Below are 8,885 nucleotides of genomic sequence, written 5' to 3'. Positions count from 1 at the left end.
TGGACCAGGTGACGCTGTGAGGTGACACGGGGACAGGTGACACGGGGCCAGGTGACGCTGAGGTGACACTGGGACAGGTGACACGGGGCCAGGTGACGCTGCGAGTGACGCTGCGAGTGGCAGCGCTGTCCCCGCAGGTGCAGGTGCTGCAGAACGTTCTGGGCTACCTGCAGTTCCTGCAGCAGCGCGTGCGGGCGGCGCGGGCGGCAGCGGGTGACAGAGACCCCCACCCAAATGGGGACCCCCACCCAAACCGGGACCCCAACCCAAATCAGGGACCCCTCCTCAAATCGGGGACCCCTCCCCAAATCGGGACCCCACCCAAATGGGGACCCCACCCAAATTGGGGACCCCCACCCAAATTGGGGACCCCCACCCAAACCGGGACCCCCACCCAAATGGGGACCCCAACCCAAATGGGGACCCCAACCCAAATGGGGACCCCCACCCAAACCGGGACCCCCACCCAAATGGGAACCCCCACCCAAATTGGGAACCCCCACCCAAACCGGGACCCCCACCCAAATTGGGGACCCCCACCCAAACCGGGACCCCACCCAAACCGGGACCCCTCCTCAAATCGGGGACCCCTCCCTTAATCGGGACCCCCACCCAAACCGAGACCCCACCCAAATGGGGACCCCAACCCAAATGGGGACCCCAACCCAAATGGGGACCCCAACCCAAATCAGGGACCCCTCCCCAAATTCGGGACCCTCCCCAGTTTAGGGATCCCTCCCCAAATTTTGGGACCCCTTCAGCCCCTCCAGACCCCTCCCCAAATTATCCCGACCCCCCCAAAAAAACCCTCTTTAAACCCCCAAAATCCCCCTCAAAATCCCCTTTAGACCCCCCCAGACCCCTCCCCAAATTATCCTGACCCCCCAAAAAAACCCCCAAAACCCCAAAAATCCCCCCAAAATCCCCCCCAAAATCCCCTTTAGACCCCCCCCAGACCCCTCCCCAAATAATCCTGACCCCCCAAAAAAAACCCCAAAACCCCTAAAATCCCCCCAAAATCCCCCCCAAAATCCCCTTTAGACCCCCCCCAGACCCCTCCCCAAATAATCCTGACCCCCCAAAAAAAACCCCAAAACCCCTAAAATCCCCCCAAAATCCCCCCCAAAATCCCCTTTAGACCCCCCCCAGACCCCTCCCCAAATAATCCTGACCCCCAAAAAACCCAAAAACCCCAAAATTCCCCCAAAATCCCCCCCAAAATCCCCTTTAGATCCCCCCAGACCCCTCCCCAAATTATCCTGACCCCCCAAAAAAACCCCAAAATCCCCTAAAATCCCCCCAAAATCCCCCCCAGGCCTCTCCCCCTGCGGGGACACCTCGGAGCCGCCCCCCCCCAGCCTTGGGGACACCGAGCCCAGGTGGGGACACTTGGGGACACTTGGGGACATTTGGGGACATTTTGGGACATTTGGGGACATTTTGGGGACATTTTGGGACTTTTTTCGTGGGGGGATTTGGGAGAAATTTGGGGATTTAGGGGTTAAATTTTGAGGGGGAATTTTGGGGTTTTTTTGGGGCTGAAATTTGGGGGGTCCTGGGGAAAGATTTTGGGGTTTTCGGGGTAAATTTGGGGAGGTTTTGGGAGGAAATTTTGGGGGGATTTGGGGTAAATTTGGGGATTTAGGGGTTAAATTTTGAGGGGGAATTTTGGGGTTTTTTGGGGCTGAAATTTGGGGGGGTTCTGGGGAAAGATTTTGGGGTTTTTGGGGGAAATTTGGGGATTTAGGGGTTAAATTTTTGAGGGGGAATTTTGGGGGTTTTTGGGGGCTGAAATTTGGGGGGTTCTGGGGAAAGATTTTGGGTTTTTTTGGGGGGGGATTTGGGGGAAATTTGGGGATTTAGGGGTTAAATTTTTGAGGGGAAATTTTGGGGTTTTTTTGGGGCTGAAATTTGGGGGGTTCTGGGGAAAGATTTTGGGGTTTTCAGGGGAAATTTGGGGAGGTTTTGGGGGGAAAATTTTTGGGGGTTTTGGGGGAAAATTTTGAGGGGAAATTTTTGGGGATTTTGTGGAGAATTTGGGGGAAAAAAATTCGAGGTTTTTTTTTTTGAGCTATTTTTGTGAAATTTTGATTTATTTTTTTGTGTTTTCGAGGTGAAATTTTGGGATCTTTGGGGCAAAATGTTGGGGATTTTATGGGGGGATTTTGTGGAGGTTTTGGGGAGAAATTTTGCAATTATTTTTGGGGTTATTTTTGTGAAATTTTGGTTTATTTATTTGTTTTTAAGGTGAAATTTTGATGGTTTTGAGGGGAAATTTTGGGGAATTTTGAGGAGAAATTTTGCAGTCATTTTTTTGCCTTTAAAATCAAAATTTCGATTTATTTTCTTGTATTTTCAAGGTGAAAGTTTGGGGTTTTTGTGGTGAAATTTTGATGGTTTTGAGGGGAAATTTTGGGATCTTTGGGGTGAAACGTTGGGGATTTTAGGGGGGATTTTATGGAGAAATTTTACAATTATTTTGGGGCTTACTTTTGTAAAATTTTTTTTTTTTTTTTTTGTGTTTTCGAGGCGAGATTTTTGGTGGCTTGGAGGCGAAATTTTGGGGTTTTTGAGAAGAAATTTCGGAGTTATTTTTTCGGGCTTTTTTGATCAGAATTTTGATTTTTTTTTTTTTTTTTTTGGTCTTTTTGAGTTGCAAATTTTTTAATTTTTTTGCTTTTTGATGCAAAATTTTGGGGTATTTCCCCCCCAATCTGCAGGGAGGAAGAAGAGGAGGAAGAGGAGGAGGAGGAGGAGGAGGGGGAGGGGGACCCCAGTCCCTGGCTCTGCCCAACTGGGCCGGACTGGGAGCCCCCCCTGAGCCCCCCCCAGCCCCGGGGGGGGGTCCTGGGGCTCAGCCCCTCCCTCTTCACCCCCCCCGAGCCCCCCGAGCCCCCCGAGGGCGTCGTCAGAGGTGGGCAAGGCAAAATTTGGGATTTTGGGTATTTTTGGGGATTTTTTGGGATTTTTTTTGTGGCGTTTTTGTGGAGGAATATTTGGGGAAATTTTGATTTTTTTTTACTTTTTGTTTTGTGGGTTTTTTTTTTGGGGGGGAGGGGGTTTGATGGGATTTGGGGCCTTTTTCCTTTTTTGTCATTTTTTTGGAGGGATTTGGGTTTTTGGGGTTATTTCTGTGGTTTTTGGGGGAGGTTTGGTGAAATGTTTTTGGTGGGATTTTGGGGAAATTTGGTTTTTTTATATTTTTCATGGGTTTTTTTATGAAGTTTGGGGGCAAATTTTTGTGAAATTTTGGTTTTTGCGACGGGATTGGGGGATTTGGGGTTGTTTTTCTATTTTTTTAGGGATTTTGGTGGGGATTGGGAGAAATTTGGGGTTTTTAATGTTTTTGTGGTTGTTTTTTTGGGAGATTTTTAGGTGGAAAATTTGAGATTTTTTTTGGGGGGGGGAATTGGGGAGATTTTTGAGATTTTTTGGGTTATTTTTGTCGGGTTTTTTCGGGGGGGTTTTGGGGGATTTGGGGTTGTCCCCTCCCCCCGCTCGGTGTCACTTTGTGTCCCCTCCCCCCCTCCCAGAGCTGTTCCCGGATGCGCAGCTCAGCCCCCAGGTGGGTGCTGGCCCCTCCCCCCATCGGTGTCACCTCCCCATTGTCACCTCCCCATTGTCACCACCCCCATTGTCACCTCCCTATTGCCATCCCCGGTGTCACTTTCATTGTCACCTCCCCCATTGTCACCTCCCCCATTGTCACCTCCCCATTGTCACCTCTCTCATTGTCACCTCCCCAATGCCACCCTCATTGTCACCTTGATTGTCACCTCCCTGGTGTCACCTTCCTATTGCCACCCCCATTGTCACCTCCCCATTGTCACCTCTCTCATTGTCACCTCCTTGGTGTCACCTTCCTATTGCCACCCTCATTGTCACCTCCCCATTGTCACCTCCCCCATTGTCACCTCCCCGGTGCCACCCTCCTTGTCACCTCCCCCATTGTCACCTCCCTATTGCCATCCCCGGTGTCACCTTCATTGTCACCTCCCCCATTGTCACCTCCCCATTGTCACCTCTCTCATTGTCACCTCCCCAATGCCACCCTCATTGTCACCTCCCCATTGTCACCTCTCTATTGCCATCCCCAGTGTCACCTTCATTGTCACCTCCCTGGTGTCACCTTCCTATTGCCACCCCCATTGTCACCTCCCCATTGTCACCTCTCTCATTGTCACCTCCCCAATGCCACCCCCATTGTCACCTCCCCATTGTCACCTCCCTATTGCCATCCCCGGTGTCACCTTCATTGTCACCCCCCCCATTGTCACCCCCCCAGTGTCACCCTCATTGTCACCCCCCCATTGTCACCACCCCCATTGTCACCTCCCCATTGTCACCTCCCCCATTGTCACCTCCCCCATTGTCACCTCCCCATTGTCACCCCCCCAGTGTCACCCTCATTGTCACCCCCCCCATTGTCACCCCCCCAGTGTCACCCTCATTGTCACCCCCCCCATTGTCACCTCCCCCATTGTCACCCTCCCAGTGTCACCCCCAGTGTCACCCTCATTGTCACCCCCCCCCCATTGTCACCTGCCCTTCAGTGCCACCCCAATGCCACCCTCGGTGCCAGCTGTCAGTGTCACCGTCAGTGCCACCTCAATGCCACCCTCAGTGTCACTCCCAGTGCCACCTCCCTGCTCTCGGTGTCACCCTCAGTGTCACCTTCAATGCAACCCCAGTGTCACTTTGCTGCTCTCGGTGTCACCCTCATTGTCACCCTCAATGCCACCACAATGCCACCCTCAAGTGTCACCCTCAGTGTCACCCTCAATGCCTCTCTCAGTGCCACCTCCCTCCCTGCAGTGTCACCTCCCAGTGCCACCTTCCTGCCCTCAGTGCCACCCTCAGTGCCACCCTCAGTGCCACCCTCAGTGCCACCTCGGCGTCACCCCCAGTGCCACATCCCTGCTTCCAGTGCCACCCTCAGTGCCACCCTCAGTGTCACCCTCAGTGCCACCCTCAGTGCCACCTCGGCGCCCCCAGTGCCCCCCAGCCAGTGTCACCCTCAGTGTCACCCTCTCCCTCTCTCCGATGCCACCCCAGCGCCACCTCGGTGCCTTCAGTGTCACCCAGCCAGTGTCATCTGTCAGTGTCACCTCAATGCCACCCTCAGCGCCACCTCCCTCGCCTCAATGTCGCCTCCCGGTGCCACCTCAGTGTCACCCCCAGTGCCACTTCCCTGTCCTCAGCGTCACCTCAATGCCACCCTCAGTGCCACCTCCCTGCCCTCAGAGTTACCCAGCCAGTGTCACCCTCATTGTCACCCCAGTGTCACCCTCATTGTCACCCCAGTGCCACTTCCCTGTCCTCAATGCCACCCTCACTGTCGCCTTCCTCCTCCCTCTGATGTCACCCCTGTGTCACACCGGTGCCACCTCTCTGTCCCCACAGGACCCGGTGGCCTCCGGTGGCCCTGAGGGGACCCGCGGCCGGGGACAGGGACAGGGACAGGGACAGGGACAGGGACAAGGACAGGGACAGGGACAGGGACAGGGACAGGGACAGGGACGTCCCCGCAAGCGCAAGTGCGTCAACGGCTTCATCATGTTCTGCCGCGTGAACCGGCGCGAGTACATGAGGTGACACCTGGGGACATCGGGGACATTGGGGACATCGGGGGTGTTGGGGGGATGTGGGGACACTGGGGGTGTTGGGGACATCGAGGGGATGTGGGGACATCGGGGACACTGGGGACATTGGGGACATTGGGGAGTGGCTTCATCGCGTTCTGCTGCGTGAACCGGCGCGACTACATGAGGTGACACCTGGGGACATCGGGGACACTGGGGGTGTTGGGGACATCGGGGGGATGTGGGGACATTGGGGACATTGGAGGATATTGGGGACGCTTGGGGGTTACAGGAACATTGGGGTTATGGGGACTCCTGGGGACGTTTGGGGACACAGGGGGACACTGAGGTCATTGGAGGCATTGGGGACACTGGGGACAACGGGGACATTGGGAGGCATTGGGGACACTGGGGACACTGGGGACATTGGGGACATTGGGGACATCTGGGGACACTGGGGACATTGGGGACAGCGAGGTGCGCAGGGAGGGGACAATGGAGGGGACACTGAGGGGGACACGGGGACGATGGCGATGGGGGGGGGGCACCTTGGGGACACCTGAGGACCCTGGGGAGGTGACACGGGGGGGGGGGGGGGTGGTGACACTTTGGTGACACTTTGGTGGCACTTTGGTGGCACTGAGGTGACACTGAGGTGACAGCGCCATCCCCGGCCTCACCTCCACGGCGGCCACGCGGGACCTGGCCCAGCTCTGGCGCAGCCTCAGCCCCGAGGAGCGCCGCCCCTACTGGTTCGTACTGGTTTGTACCGGTTTGGGCTGGTTCACACTGGTATGTGCTAGTCTGGACTGGTTCGTACTGGTTTAGACTGGTTTGGATGGGTTTGGACTGGTTTGGGCTGGTTTGGAGGGGTTCATACTGGTTTGGACTGGTTTATACTGGTATGTGCTAGTCTGGACTGGTTCGTACTGGTTTAGACTGGTTTGGATGGGTTTAGACTGGTTTGGACTGGTTTGGGCTGGTTTAGAATGGTTCATACTGGTTTGGAGGGGTTTGGCTTGTTTTTTACTGGTTTGGACTGGTTTGGACTGGCTTGTAACGGTTCATACTGGTTTGGGGTGGTTTGTGCTGGTTTATACCGGTTTTTACTGGTTTGTACTGGTCCATACTGATTTATACTGGGATCCCTCGCAGTCTGGTCCGTACCGGTTTATCTTGGTTCATACTGGTCCGTACTGGTCCATACTGGTTTATACTGGTTTATACTGGTTTATAGTGGTCCCGCAGCCGGCGTGCGGCATTTCAGCCTCCAGCACAACTGGATGGACTGGTCCATACTGGTCCATACTGGTCCATACTGGTTTATACCAGTATAAACTGGTCCATGCCGGTCCGTACTGGTTTATACTGCTCCATAGTGGTTTATACTGGTTTGTACTGGTCCATACTGGTTTATATCAGTCCATACGGGTCCATATTGGTCCATACTGGTCCATGCTGGTCCATACTGGTCCATACTGGTTTATATCAGTCCATATTGGTCCATACTGGTCCATACTGGTCCATACCGGTTCCGCTGCCGGCGCGCGCGCCGTTTCAGCCTCCAGCATGACTGGATGTACTGGTTTGTACTGGTCCATACTGGTTTATATCGGTCCATACTGGTTTATACTGGTCCACAGCTGGCGCGCCGTTTCAGCCTCCAGCACGATCAGATGTACTGGTCCATACTGGTTTATACCGGTTTATACCGGTCCATACTGGTTTGTACTGGTCCGCAGGCGGCGCGCGCGCCGTTTCGGCCTGCAGCACAACCGGATGTACTGGTTTATACTGGTTTATACCGGTTCATACCGGTTTATACTAGTATATACCCGTTTATACCGGTCCATACCAGTCCATACCGGTCCATACTGGTTTGTACTGGTCCGCAGGCGGCGCGCGCGCCGTTTCGGCCTGCAGCACAACCGGATGTACTGGTCTGTACCGGTCCATACTGGTTTATACTGGTCCATGCTGCTCCATAGTGGTTTATACGGGTTTGTACTGGTCCATACTGGTTTATATCAGTCCATACCGGTCTGTACCGGTCCATACTGGTCTATACTGGTTTATACCGGTCCATACTGGTTTCTATCAGTCCATACTGGTCCATACTGGTTTATACCAGTCCATACCGGTCTGTATCAGTCCATACTGGTTTATACCGGTTTATACCGGTTCATACCGGTCCGTACTGGTTTCTATCAGTCCATACCGGTCCGTACCGGTCCATACCGGTTCATACCGGTCCGTACCGGCCCCGCAGCCGGCGCGCGCGCCGTTTCAGCCTCCAGCACGACCGGATGGTGCGGCCGGACCGGGGCAGCGACAGCGACGGCGACGGCGACAGCGACAGCGCGGCCACGCCCCTGCGGCTGCTGCTGGCTGCGCATGCGCGGCCCGCGGCCGGCGTGTGACACCCCGGGGACAGCGCGGGGACAGCCTGGGGACAACGTGGGGACAGTGCGGGGACACCCTGGGGATACCTTGGGGACAGCGGGGACACCTTGGGGACAGTGTGGGGACAGCTGTGGACAGTGTGGGGACAGCCTGGGGACAGCTTGGGGACAGCCTGGGAACACCTTGGGGACACCTGGGAACAGTGTGGGGACAGTTGGGGACAGGATGGGGACAGCGTGGTGTCCCCTCCACGGTGTTGTCGCCATCCTGGTTCTTGTCCCCCTTGGCGTCCCCATCGTGTCCCCATGCCAGTTTGTGTCCCCAGTCCCTGTCCCGGTTCTTGTCCCCGTCCCAGTTCATGTCACCTTCATGTCCCTGTCCCAGTTTGTGTCCCCATCGTGTCCCCATCCCAGTTTGTGTCCCCAGTCCTGGTTCAGGTCCTTGTCCCAGTTCTTGTCCCCATCGAATTCTGTGTCCCCATCGTGTCCCTGTCCCGGTTCTTGTCCCCATTGCATTTCTTGTCCCCATCGTGTCCCCATCACGTCCCTGTCCCACACTGGTTCTGTCCCCATTTTAGTCCCTGTCCCACTTTGTGTCCCCATCGTGTCCCCATCATGTCCCAGTTCCTGTCCCTGTCCCAGTTTGTGTCCCCAATCCTAATTCAGGTCCCCATCCCAGTCCGTGTCCCCACCACGTCCCTGTCTCGGTTCGTGTCCCTGTCCCAGTTGGTGTCCCCATCGTGTCCCTGTCCCCATTGTGTCCCTGTCCCAGTTGGTGTCCCCATTGAAGTCCCTGTCCCCATTGTGTCCCTGTCCCCATCGTGGTTCTTGTCCCCACTGAAATCGGTGTCCCCATTCTGGTTCCTGTCCCTGTCCCAGTTCCTGTCCCCATCCTGGTTCG

This window comes from Ammospiza caudacuta, chromosome 35, assembly GCF_027887145.1.
Source record: "Ammospiza caudacuta isolate bAmmCau1 chromosome 35, bAmmCau1.pri, whole genome shotgun sequence".
In the NCBI taxonomy this organism is placed as follows: domain Eukaryota; kingdom Metazoa; phylum Chordata; class Aves; order Passeriformes; family Passerellidae; genus Ammospiza; species Ammospiza caudacuta.
The sequence above is the reverse complement of the archived record's forward strand: the minus strand, read 5'-3'. Positions refer to the sequence as shown.